The 13,066-nt window shown below is 46.6% G+C and overlaps 1 protein-coding gene across 3 annotated transcripts in view; it reads right to left on the minus strand.

Moving 5' to 3' along the window:
- The window catches only part of CRYBG1 (crystallin beta-gamma domain containing 1), a 205,088-nt gene that overhangs the window by 53,758 nt on the left and 138,264 nt on the right, over window positions 1–13,066 (minus strand). The window lies entirely within an intron of this gene.

Here is a 13,066-nt window from a genome sequence, read left to right on the forward strand (position 1 = left end):
GCGCGCCAGGGTGCGCCGGTGCAGGGAAGGGGAGGCCGAGGGGGCAGGGAAGGTGTGTTTCAGGTACACGACCTCACAGAAACCAGGCCCATGCGCGTGGCCACTGTCACTTGGGAACCAACTCGGGCTCAAAACCCAGGAGCTGGCTTGAACTCTGGTGAGGCAGAAAAAGTCCAGTCCCCCACCACTTAGCCCCCTTTTCGGCAAGGTCACATTCAGGACCATAATAACTACGCCCCTGGAGATTCCCCAGTCACTCCTTAAAGCAGCCGTATCTGATATGGATGCCGCGCGGTCTGGGGACTTTGGAGGCGGTGGGGATAGAGCAGACTAAGAAAGTAAGGGCCGGGCTGCACTGGGTCGCAGGCCTTTGTCCATTCAGTCCTGGCCCCGCGCATCGTGTAAGCCTGCGGCAGCCCAGGAAGGTACCACTGTTGCCCCACAGAGAGAAGGGAAGGAAGCCAAGAGACTACGAGGGTCTTGCGGGTGGGATTCAAACCCGAATACTTGGCTTCCACCGGGTGCTCCTTGGACTCCACCTCTGGGGCCCCTTGTGGAGGCCACGGAGGTGCAGAGGCGCCAGGGCGGCTGTGGCCCGAGTCGGTCCTAAGGAACCAGTCTCTCACCCTCAGAATCCGCGCTGCCGAGAAACTGCCCATGAGCCTCGAGCGCTCGCAAACTTCTGGCGGTTCCTCTGCTCCGAGAAGCACCTGGTGGGCGCTCTGGCAGCAGCGGCTGCTGCTCCGGACAAGCTAAGGGGCAGCCTTGGAGCTCTTGTGACAAAGGGCTATGTGCTTCCAACTCTATCCAGATCTTCATTAATCTAACGTTTACACAAATCACAGTGTACCTTTAAGAAAATACATCAAAATATTCTGACTTACAAAGAACCGTTTGGATTCTGTTACTACAAGGATGTTACATGATTTTTAATCGTAATAGGATTTACTGAGCCTTTTTAAATTTTATTTTCAGAGAGGCAGAGAGAGAGAAATCCTATTCACCTGTTTATTCCCCCCAAATACCCACAACAGCTGGGGCTGGGCCAGGCTGAAGCTGGGAAGCAGGAACTCCATCCCAGTCTCCCACACAGATGGCAAGGACCCAGCTACTTGGGTTACTGAGGCTAGGCATTAGCAGGAGGCTGGACTAGGGAACAGAGCCAGGACTCGAACCCAGGCATCCCAAGCTACCCCGTAGCCACCATCCAAACGCCCACCCTCACTGGGCCCCCTTGATGTGCCTGACACTTGCCTAGTGATTTCTGTGGTGTTATTTTATCCTCCCAAGAGTCCTTAGGGCAGGCAGTCTTCTAAGCCCACTTGCCAAGGTCATGAAGCTGGGTCCCAGACCCACCCCAGCAAAGTCTGTCTGGCGCTGGGTATGGAGCTCTTTGTCTCTACTGCCTGGATAGGTTTCAGACATCCTGAAGACGTAACTGGAAAATGGGTCTGAGACTACTGGCTCTACTCCAGTCCCTGTCAAAATAAAACGGCTAAGTGTATACATTACTCTGCCCCACCAGGGATGGTGCAACTGTTTTTTCCCACATGGTGAGAATGCTTGGTCAGCAGTCCCTCCATGCTCAGGGCTGACACTTTTTCACTTTTGGCTATAGCTGCTTTTTACAAAATAAGCTGTTTGGTCTTCAACTTTGCTCATCAACTACTTAACCCTCCCCAGCTACTTCTCCTAAGGTTTCATCACCAGCCAGACACACTGCTCTATTGAATTTCCTAGAATTCCAGTCTTGTTTGTTTACACACAAGTATTCTTAGAAACTTCACTCATTATAGCTAAAAAACTGGAAATGACTCAAATGTCCATCAACTGGTGAGTGGTTAAACAAATCGTGGTCTCTCTATACAACAGACTACTACTACTCAGCAACAAGAAGGAAAAACTTTCTGAGTTGTGTAACCACATGGATGAATCTCCAAGGCATTTGCTAAATGGAAGGCAGATAAAAGGCTGCACACAGTGTGGCTGTATTTCTATGACATTCTAGATGATCTAACCTATAATGATGGAGAGTAGATTGGTGTTGCTGCAGAGCGGGGACAGGGTAGCAGGTGGGAGGGCAGTATGACTGGGAAGAGGCAAGAGGGAACTTTTGGGTGTATTGGAAATGTTTATCTTGATTGTAGTGATGGTTACGAAACCCAGTAAACACTTAAAATAGGTATTCTGTAATTTGCTATATGTAAATTCAATCTCAATAGGTTGTTTTTTTTTTTTTTTTTTTTTACATGCAGAGTGGACAGTGAGAGAGAGACAGAGAGAAAGGTCTTACTTTTCCATTGGTTCACCCCCCAATGGCCGCTGCAGAGAGCTGGACTGGAAGAGGAACAACCGAGACAGAATCTGGCGCCCCAAACAGGACTAGAACCTGGTGTGCCAGCGCCGCAGGTGGAGGATTAGCCTAGTGAGCTGCAGCGCCAGCCTAGAGTTGTTTTAAAAGTACATTTTACCCCATCCCTGGAAAATAAAGCAGGGCATGGGCCCTCTGGCTTGGGTGTACATTTCACAGTTCTTATTGGAGGGGGTGGGTTCACGCTCTCATTTCCAGGGAAGGTGGTGCTGGCCAAGAGGCCAAGTCCCTGCAGACGTCCCGGCTCTGACTTTTGGACAGAATGCCCCACGCCTCCCGAGGAGAGTTCTCAGTCACTTCGGGAATGAGGCATGCCTCTTCCTAAGCAGGATACACATTTTTCAGCCAGGGCTTCTTTCTTTCTGGGGTCAGTGAGGGAGTCATGGCAGGTGGAGAGTGAAAACCCAGATGGCAGAGTCCTCAGGAAGAAGCCTCATCAGCCATACTCCCTTGGCTCCATGCAGGCAAGTCGTCCCGCTCCCATTTTTGGCTGTAGCTGCTTTCTACAAAGCACCTGCTGGGGCAGGAGCTTTGGGTCTGGAGTCTTAAACCTAGGATGGGAGGTCACAGACCAGCACGTTCTCCCTCAACCTTGATGACAATGTGTTAGGATGTGTTTTCCAAAGAGGCCACCCAGATTCCTACCTCTCTCTCTGACCCTCTGCACCGCAGCAGGGCGCCAAAGGTTCCCAGAGCCCATGGTATCCCTGGACCTCCATGGTAGCCACCTGGTGACCGTGCACTGTCCGCCCACCTTTCTTAAGGCAGCCAGCACCCCTCATAGTGCAGAAGCTACACTTGGCACCCTCCCAACCCCCATGCCCTGCTGGGGAGGGAGCTGTGCGCAACAGCACTGTTTTGGAGATGGTCCACCGGCTGTGTGTGGAGACCTGTTTAGAGAGGTCTTGTTGGCTAATAGTAAGTGTGGCTCATTAGGCAGCATGTGTAAGCAGTTCTACACAGGGTGGACAGTAGATCATCATTCCCGCCGTGTGGAGAGGCTCAGGCAGTGCTGAGTGCCCTGCTGTTTTGGGATTCTGAACCCAGTGGCACCATGTATACGTGTCACTTACTAAACATTACCTGAGCTGGGATACACAGCTTCAGAGACATATGCCTCCTCAACTAATGGGAAAGCAAAGGCCAGGACATAGAGGAAGAGGTGTTACTACACTGCGGTGTGTCCAAATTGTCTGGACACATGGGCAAAACAGTGTCCTTACTTCTCTGTGTTTTTTTTTTTTTTTTCTTCAGATTACCAGTTAGAATCATTGCTTTAAATTTAGAAGTATTTCACCTGAAATCATGTTTGGAGGTTGAAGGAAAATATTGAACACATCATTTGAAGATATAGCTAACATCCTGTTTAAACAGAAGTCTTTCCCATGTTTTCCTACCTTTGCATTCCCCATGGAATGTCAGCCCCTTGCGAGCAGGTAAAATGTCCTGTCTGCATTCCTAACAGGACCACAGCAAGAATGGACATACTGAAGAACCAGTGGCTCCTACTGAAGAACCAGTAACACCCCTCCTTCTGTCAAGAGGGAGTTACAGGAGGGGGCACAGAGCCCAGCCATTAAGACACCCATGTCCCACATCCGAGTGCCTGGGCTCCATGCCCTGGCTCCTGCCAATCCAGACCCTGAGAGGCAGCAGCTGATGGCTCAAGTGGGAGACCCGGATTGCTTTCCCAGTTTGTGGATTCAGCCCAGCCCAGTTCAAGCCTTTTTGGGCATTTGGGGAGTGAACCAGCAGACACAAGCCCCTCTCTGTCTCTGTCTCTCAAAGAAAGAAAAGGGAGTTATCAATATTCTTGCAGATAACTAGAAAACAGTTAGCTCTAAACAAAACGGAATGAAAACCTTTTCTGCCCAAGATACAGCATGGTCAAGAATTTGCAGCTTCTTCCCACGTACAGATTCTGTACATGGATGCAGCTATTGGCACACAAACTGGGATTTCTTCAAGTTTACTGCTGTCTTGCAGCCCGAAGCTGTCTCAGGAAAGCAGATAAAGATCTTCTGCATGTCCTCACCTGTGCCTTGTTCTTAAAGATACCTTAGATTTAACTTCGATTCCAACATAATGAGAAATGAGTCAAATAGACACTATTGTGAAGAGATGACTGGCCATGTTACTTTGATAATGCCTTCAGTTCACAACATATAGGTTTGTGTTTGTGAAAGAATGTTTTCCAAATAGATTTCTTTTTAAATAGCTCTAGTTGTGTAGCCTTAAAATTATAGGGATTTAGGGGCTGGTGCTGTGGCATAGAAGGTTAAGCATCTACCTGCAGCACCAGCATCCCCTATGGGCTCCATTTCATATACTGGCTAATCCTTTTCCAATCCAGCTCTCTGCTACTGGCCTGAGAAAGCAGTGGAAGATGGCCCAAGTCCTTGGGCCCCTGTTCCCACATGGGAGACCTGGAAGAATCTCCAGGCTCTTGGCTTCGGTTTGGCCCAGCTCTAGCTGTTGTGACCATCTGGGGAGTGAACTAGCAGATGGAAGCTCTCTCTCTGCCTCTGCCTCTCTGTAACTCTGCCTTTCAAAAATAAACAAATCTTTAAAAAAGAAAAAAAAAAGCAGATTGTCAGTTTTAGGTAAGAGCTGTCTTTATTTTTTGACAGAGACAAAATGAATTGACTAAAACCACTGGCATTTGATCAATCAGGAAGATAAGGGACCCTAGCATTGTGGCAAAACAGGTTAAGGCGCCACCCATGACACCAGCATCCCATATGGGTGCCAGTTCAAGTCCTGGCTGCTCCACTTCCAATCCAGCTCCCTGCTAATAGCCTGGGAAAAGCAGCAGAAGATGGCCCAAGTGCTTGGGCCCCTGTCACCCACATGGGAGATCTGGATGAAACTCCTGGTTCCTGGATTTAGCCTAGCCTAGCCCTGGCCATTGCAGCCATCTAGGGAATAAACGAGGGGTTAGAAGATTCTGTCTCTGTCTCTGTCTCTGTCTCTTTCTCTCTGCGTGTGTGAGTGTGTGTGTGTGTGCGTATGTCTGTCCGTCTGTCTGTCTCTGCCTCTCTCTAACTCTGACTTTTAAAATATATAAATAAGTATTTTTTAAAACGAAAGGAAGATAAAAGGTAAGATTGTGGGATATTTGAATTGTAGGATAATTTACTCATTCATTACACTGATAATTATGGAGCTCTATAATGTTAATATGGAACGCTGGCTTTGAAATTCAGTTACCTCCACAAACAGTCCATTCTGGATATTTCTGCTGGCTCATACTTCCTCACTGTTGCCAGGGCCCCCACTGCCAGCTTTGCAGGAGTGGAGATACTGTCTGCGGCCCTTTAGGCCTTGGCTGGGTTCAACAGTGAGAGGCACTGGCAGAACCCAGGGAGGGACGGGAGTGAAGGCCAGGCGCTTTCCCCGCGCCCTCCCTCTCCCAGTTAGATTCTGGGCTGGAGGTGCTGGGTCTGAACAGAGCTTCCTGCAGCTCTGCGCTGTCTCCAGGCTCCAGTTCCTCCTCCTGCTCTTTCTGGTCTAAGGCAGGAAAAGGTCTCTGCAGGTGGCAGCTGGGGAGTGCTCCCCTAGCCTTTGCCTCTGCTACAGGCAGATTTGTGGGTGTAAAGTGTGTGACTTGCAAGGTTTCCTTCTGAAAAAGAACACAAACTTCCAGACTGGAGCACACAGCCTTAGAAGAGGTCATGTGAGCAAAGAATTCTGAAGTTTAAGCTTCTTTATTGCCTCTTGGTCCTTAAAACTTTGCTCCCACTTGTAAATGGTCCTTATTACTTTTCTCAGTTAGCCAAGCTGAGCGTGCTCTCTGCTTTCTGACCAATGCTTATTGTAATATAATTATGAATAATGAATAACTGGAATGTTTCTGTATACATAAACTGAACAGTCTCCCTAATATTTTTATTTTCTTACAAAGATAACAATCAGCTTGAATTAATTTGCTCTATACTTGAGATATCTGATCCTAAGTTGGTAAGTGCTTTTTCCTTGTACATAAAGGGCCATTAAAAGGAAAGAGAAGGGTTGGAAATTGATAGCAAGAATATTTATTATTCTGCTTCCTGAATTATATGCATACCCTGATTTACAGTGAAATCACTGCCTATGTATAAAGTTTAGCCAAACTGGAAAATGCAAATGTGCTCACTGAGAAGTAGTCAAAAAGTTCCTTTTTAATTGACTTGGAACCAAACACATAAAGCATGTTCCTTGTGCAATTTTAAAAGAATGATCTGTATAACAGCTCATGCTAGTAAATGCTTTAAAATACACTAAACCATCAGTGATCACCAAAGCACCAAAGGACCAAGGACTAATCTTTAGTTCTACTATCCATGTATGAGACTACTTCAAAATGTTCAAGGAAAAATGGAATTAAAAGGTAAGTTTGTTGGTGAAAACAATTTTGAAATCCATGCATACTTTAAAATAAAAAAAAATCCATGCATTTTTTCACAACATACATTGTCCATGGACTGTTCAAAGATGCCTTGTATAAACAAGACAACGATGGAGATGGGGGAGGACAGGCAGTGGGCAGTTCTATAAAGAAGAGTGGACAGATCTCTCCCACAGAGCACTACCAATCCTGCACTGCCTCTGAGGCTTCCAGTGACCTTGAGACCTTATAACTTATGGTCAGTTTAACCCCATTTTAAAGCAGGCCAAAGGGGCCGGCACTGTGGTGCAGTGGGTAAAGCCACTGCCTGTAGTGCCAGCATCCCATATGGGCACTGGTTCAAGTCCGGGCTACTCCACTGCCAATCCAGCTCTCTGCTATGGCCTGGGAAAGCAGCAGAAGATGACCTAAGTGCTTGGGCCCCTGCACCTGCATGAGAGACCCAGAAGAAGCTCCTGTTTCCTGGCTTCCGACCAGCCCCGCTCTAGCCGTTGAGGCCATTTGGGATGTGAACGAGCAGATGGAAGAACTTCTCTCTCTGTGCAACTCTTTCAAATAAATAAATAAATAAATAAATAAATAAATCATGCCAGAAAATAGTGGGCTTACTGTTGGGAAAAGGAGCGATCTATCTTTCCAATTAATCTATACTGCCCTGCAATCTCAGTTTCCTATAATTGCTAGCCAGAATGGATTTCCTAGCCATGTTTTCAAATTAAGAAGCAGAATGCATGCTTCCATGAACTCAGGAATGTGAGGGATCTTCAACAAGTTAATGGAAAGTGTGTATTGTGAAAAAAATTAGGCATAGATTTCAAAAACATTTTACACCAAAACAGGTTTATCTTTTAATTCCATTTTTTCCACAAAATTCTGATGTAGCATCACACTACTAAAGGGGATTGAAGGCCCAGTGTTGTGGCACAGTGGGGTTAAGCTGTGGCCTACAATGCTGCCATCCCATATGGGAACACCAGTTTTTTGAGTCCTGGCTACTCAGCTTTCAATCCAGCTCCCTGCTAATGTGCCTGAGAAAGAAAGCAGCGGATGATGGCCCAAGTAACTTGAGTCCCTGTCCCCCACATGGGAGTCCTGGATGGAGTTCCTGGCTCCTGGCTTTGGCCTAGACCAGCACTAGCCATTGTGGTCATGTGAGCCATTGCAGAGACTTAACCCACAGTGCCACAATGCCTGCCCTTAGCCCTCCTCTTTAATGCGCCATGACTAGAATAAAGAAAACCAACAGTCTATACTTTCAACTTTTTTTTTTGGTAGATCATACTGTATAGAAGACACACAACCAGGTAGGGTACACGCCTTTGGATCACCCCAACATAAAATAGCACACTCACTTCCTATAACATCGTCCTCCTGAAACATGGTACATGTTTGTTTGAATATTTTTATTGCTTTGTTGTCTGTCGGTCATTACAGAATGTAAGCTTCATGAAGACAAGAATGGAATTTTGTTTTCCACATTCCCAGCTCTTCATCAATGCTTGGTACCAATAAGCACTCAAAAAGCTTTATCAAATGATTACAACATCAAACACATTTTCTAGGAACCCCTTACTCTCCCACCTATCAGTAAACAAGACCCACACAATGATGGTGTGTAACAGAGCAGCCAGCAGTTTGGGGGAATCATTATCACACGTCCTGGGAGCAACTTTCCTGCAGGATCAAGGGCTTCTTTCTGGCCTTTGCTTCTCAAATAATTCCCCCAAAACCCCAGCTTCTGCAGTGCTTGTCCTCTGGATAGCTTTGAAAACCAAAGGAGATGTTTGTGAAACACTTAGCGCTCTCTGAGAAAGAGGCAAGGAATGAAGAAGGAAACCATAAATAAATACATACTTATATTTGAAATTCAAAGTCAAGAGCAAGTGCAATGACAAAAAAAAATAGAAATTATCCTTACCTCTTCTACCCCCAAACACCACAGTTATTATTTCTGCTTCCTGGATTTTTCTTTTTAGACTTTTATACACTATCATTTTGCACATACTATTTGATATATTGTTCTTTCACTGAATTCATGCTATCAAGTATATTTCTGCATGAATATTCTAATGATTGCACTGAATTCCACGATATGTGTACCGCAATTCCTAGTTTCTCATTTATGTTTTTTTTTATTTTTATTTTTTTTTTTGACAGGCAGAGTGGACAGTGAGAGAGAGAGAAACAGAGAGAAAGGTCTTCCTTTGCCATTGGTTCACCCTCCAATGGCCACCGCGGCCGGCGCACCGCGCTGATCCGATGGCAGGAGCCAGGTACTTATCCTGGTCTCCCAAGGGGTGCAGGGCCCAAGCACTTGGGCCATCCTCCACTGTACTCCTGGGCCACAGCAGAGAGCTGGCCTGGAAGAGGGGCAACCGGGACAGAATCCGGTGCCCGGACCGGGACTAGAACCCGGTGTGCCGGCGCCGCTAGGTGGAGGATTAGCCTAGTGAGCTGTGGCGCCGGCCTCATTACGTTCTTTACAATGTATTGCAGACTGCCAAAGACATTTGTAGCTTACCTCTATAAACAGCTTTAGTTATTTCCATAGGATACAGTACATTCCTAATTGTTAGTCATGACAATAGGAAGAGAAATCAGAGGGAGATACCTTTACTCAACCACCAGATCGGAAAAATGAAGAAGAATGATAATTTCCAATGTTGGACAGGCCGTGGGACAACAAGAACTGTCAGCCACTATGACGGGAGTGGGAATTGCAGCACTGCATTGGCAGAGGGTCTGGTGGTATCTACAGAGCTGGAGCAATGCAGCCATCCGATGAGCAAGCAGCCCCACTCTGCAGAAGCCTCCTTCCTTGGAGCGGCAACTCTCAGGACTTCGGTTTCAGAACCGCTTGATGCTCTCAAAAATTAAGGACACTTGAGAGCCTTTGCTTATGGAGATTATATCTGTCAACACTTGTCACATTAGAAATTAAGACTGGGAAGTTTTTAAAATTCAAGAAAACTTGGGACACATTCTTTAGCCATCAGAGCTGCAGATCACTGCACATAGCTTGGATTTCTACTGTACGCTGGTGGGCACATGAGGGTGAAAAGCGAACACAACATCCTAGCATGATTATGGAAAGAGTTCTGACCTCACAGGTTCCTCCTGAAAGGTCTCACTTTGAGAACTGTTGTGCTCAAGGAACTCACACACATTGTTCCAGGACACCTGCTGACAATATTCAGTCTTGTGGGTTGTGGGCCCCAAAAACATCAGACCTGGTGCCCACCCTTAGTAGGATGTACAAATTAATTGTGGTTCATTCATGAAATAGAGCAGAGCAATAGCAATGAGTGGCCTTCAGCTGCACAAAATTCATATGTGAATTTTATCAAATATAATCCGTCAAAAGAATCCAGATATATGGGCCAGTGCTATGGTATGTGGTTTAAGCTGTAACACCAGCATCCCACATGGGCCCTGGTTTGAAATCCGGCTGGTCCACTTCCAATCCAGCTGCCTGCTAACATGCCTAGGAGAGCAGCAGAAGATATCCTGAGTACTTGGGCCCCTGCCACCCATGTGGGACACATGAATGGAGTTCCAAGCTCCTGGGTTTGGCTTGGCCCAGATTGGGTTGTTGCAGCCACTGAGGAATGAACCAGCAGCTGGAAGATATCTCTCTCTCTCCTTTTCTCTAACTTTGCTTTTCAAATAAATAAATAAATCCTAAAAAAATAACTAAAAAGAATCCAGATACAAACAAGAGCGCCATGTGTAATCCCGTTTACATTAAAGGGTAAGAAAAGGAAAGCTAAATGGTACTATTTGAGAATTTACTCATAGATGATAAAACTAAAGAACAGCAGAGATGCAACTATCATAGCAGTAAGAGAGTAGATACCTCTTATGGAGCATATCCTGTATTTTTTTTAAATTTTGTTCATCATGAATTTTTTGCATTAGTTTTTACTTTTTAGTGATGAAATAAATTCAGCATCAAAATACCCTTTACCTTGATTATTGTCTTGAGGCAATTGTCTCACTCCCATTACTCTAATGGTGATGGAGAGGTTGTGATCAGAGAGACCCATAGGAGACTAGGGATGACAGCATGTACCATTCCTTCTGTGTCTAGTTACACAGGTGCTTGTGTCTAGTTACACGGGTGCTTTATAATTAGTCATTTGCTCTACATTTATATCTTACACACTTCTGACGCAAGCTATGTTTCACAATAAGTAGGTAACATGCCTTTCTTTGGTTCCTAATGGCACTGAACATGTTTTATATACTTATTGGCCTTCCATATTTCCTCTTTCATGATGTACTTCAGGTGACATTCCCTAAGAACCTATTGTGGGCCAGGCACTCAGCACAGCCCTGGGGAGTGGCGATGGCCATTTTCCATTCACATCCAGGAAAACTGCGGTGCGAATGCACTTGTTTGGTGAGACTAAAAGATGCATAGTAATGCATATGCTGCTTCTTTCTTTCACTTCCTTTCCAGTTCCTTTTGGCTTCATTTGACTATCACCTGGACACAGGTGCGCGTGCACACACACACACACACACAGGGACAGGAAGACCAGGGCAGGAAGAGCTGAGAAGTAAAGCCTGCTGAAGGGCGGGAGGGGCAGCAGATGGAAGGGCAGGAAATCAACCCTGGAAGTCAGAAGTAGGAGCCTAAAGAGCTATGCAGGAACCAGCTTCTGGGGGCGCTTCACGCTGCAACTTGCTGGGGTCTAGAAAATCATCCTGGTGGGGTTTCTCATGCAACACTGGCTGTATTTCCCCCTCCTTGGACCCACTGCCCTTCCACTTCCTTTCTGCCCACACGAGCTTGCCTTCCTCTCCTTTGGATTTTCATTTTATTTCACTCCCTCCCTTAATCCCTGCCTTGGGGAGGCTGGCATTTGGGTGGCGGGGAGAGGCCGACGTGTATGTCCGGTGTGGAAAGACCGTGAGAAATCTGCTCCCCTTCGGTTTTGAAAGGTAAAGCTTTTTGTCACGTGGCACGGCTCCGTCCTGGCAGGCGGCGTGGGCCAGGCGGCCTCCTCTGCCTCAGCTTGTGTGTCTAGGTTGCATATTGCAAACCTTGCTCCTGTACGGGCTTGAGGCAGACAAGCCTGCACACCCAGGCTTTCCTGCACTGCCCTCGTCCTGATTACGCCTGGAGACATGGGCAGCCGGCCCTGCCCATCTCAATATTTTCCATTATAACTGAAATGCCGGCTCCCTGGCCACTGCGCTTGACTCCCAGCATTGCAGTCCACTCAACTCTCTCCCATCACAGAGAAACTCGAGGGAGAAATACCCTTCCAAATGGTCAGCATGGCTGGCATAGCTCTCCCTGCAGCACTGCCCACCGCACCCAGGCTTACTCACCAACCTACATGGGCTAGGCTTCAATTCATCTACTTGGTACCTTTAAGATATTTTAGATACAGTTAGGCCTCAATAAAAATGGTTGGCCAAAATACAAGAAATTTTACTTACTAAATTTAAAATGCTTTCTGTAGGTTCACAATCATGAGACTTTCAATCCTAGAAGTTTGACTTTTTTTTTCTAAATCTATTTGGCAAATCAGTTCAAAAATGCATTGTTGTTGTTGTTGTTGTTGTTGTACACAAGGTATTCGTTGTTAAGATTTCTTGGGGAAAAAAAAAAAAAAGAAAAAAATGGGCCGGCGCCACAGCTCACTAGGCTAATCCTCCGCCTTGCAGCGCCGGAACCCCGGGTTCTAGTCCCAGCCGGGGCGCTGGATTCTGTCCCGGTTGCCCCTCTTCCAGGCCAGCTCTCTGCTGTGGCCAGGGAGTGCAGTGGAGGATGGCCCAAGTGCTTGGGCCCTGCACCCCATGGGAGACCAGGAGAAGCACCTGGCTCCTGCCATCGGATCAGCGTGGTGCGCTGGCTACAGCAGCCATTGGAGGGTGAACCAACGGCAAAAGGAAGACCTTTCTCTCTGTTTCTCTCTCTCTCACTGTCCACTCTGCCTGTCAAAAAAAAAAAAAAAAAAAAAAAAGATTTCTTGGAGGACATCAAAAGCTCAGACCTTGGGTGAAGGCTATCTGCCTAGTTACCAAGCATGGTGTCTAGAATGTCAGATGTGGAGGAAAGTGTTAAAGCCTTCAGGGACCAGGGCAGCAGTAACGCCTGCCCCTTACTCTGGGCTTCATAGTTACGCCTCTGTGACCAAGCCAGTGAAGCAAAGTTTAATGGGTCTTACATAAACTCCTTTTTCTTAAAAGTTTACAAGATTGCTTTTTTCTCTTCACCTATTTTAATCACTAGCACCTCTTGAATGTCAGGGCTGTCCGAAGGCGAGGCGTTCCCATAAATGTCTGTGTCCTAA

This window comes from Oryctolagus cuniculus, chromosome 5 (assembly GCF_051225735.1).
Source record: "Oryctolagus cuniculus isolate XC-2025 breed Fujian yellow rabbit chromosome 5, ASM5122573v1, whole genome shotgun sequence".
Taxonomy (NCBI): domain Eukaryota; kingdom Metazoa; phylum Chordata; class Mammalia; order Lagomorpha; family Leporidae; genus Oryctolagus; species Oryctolagus cuniculus.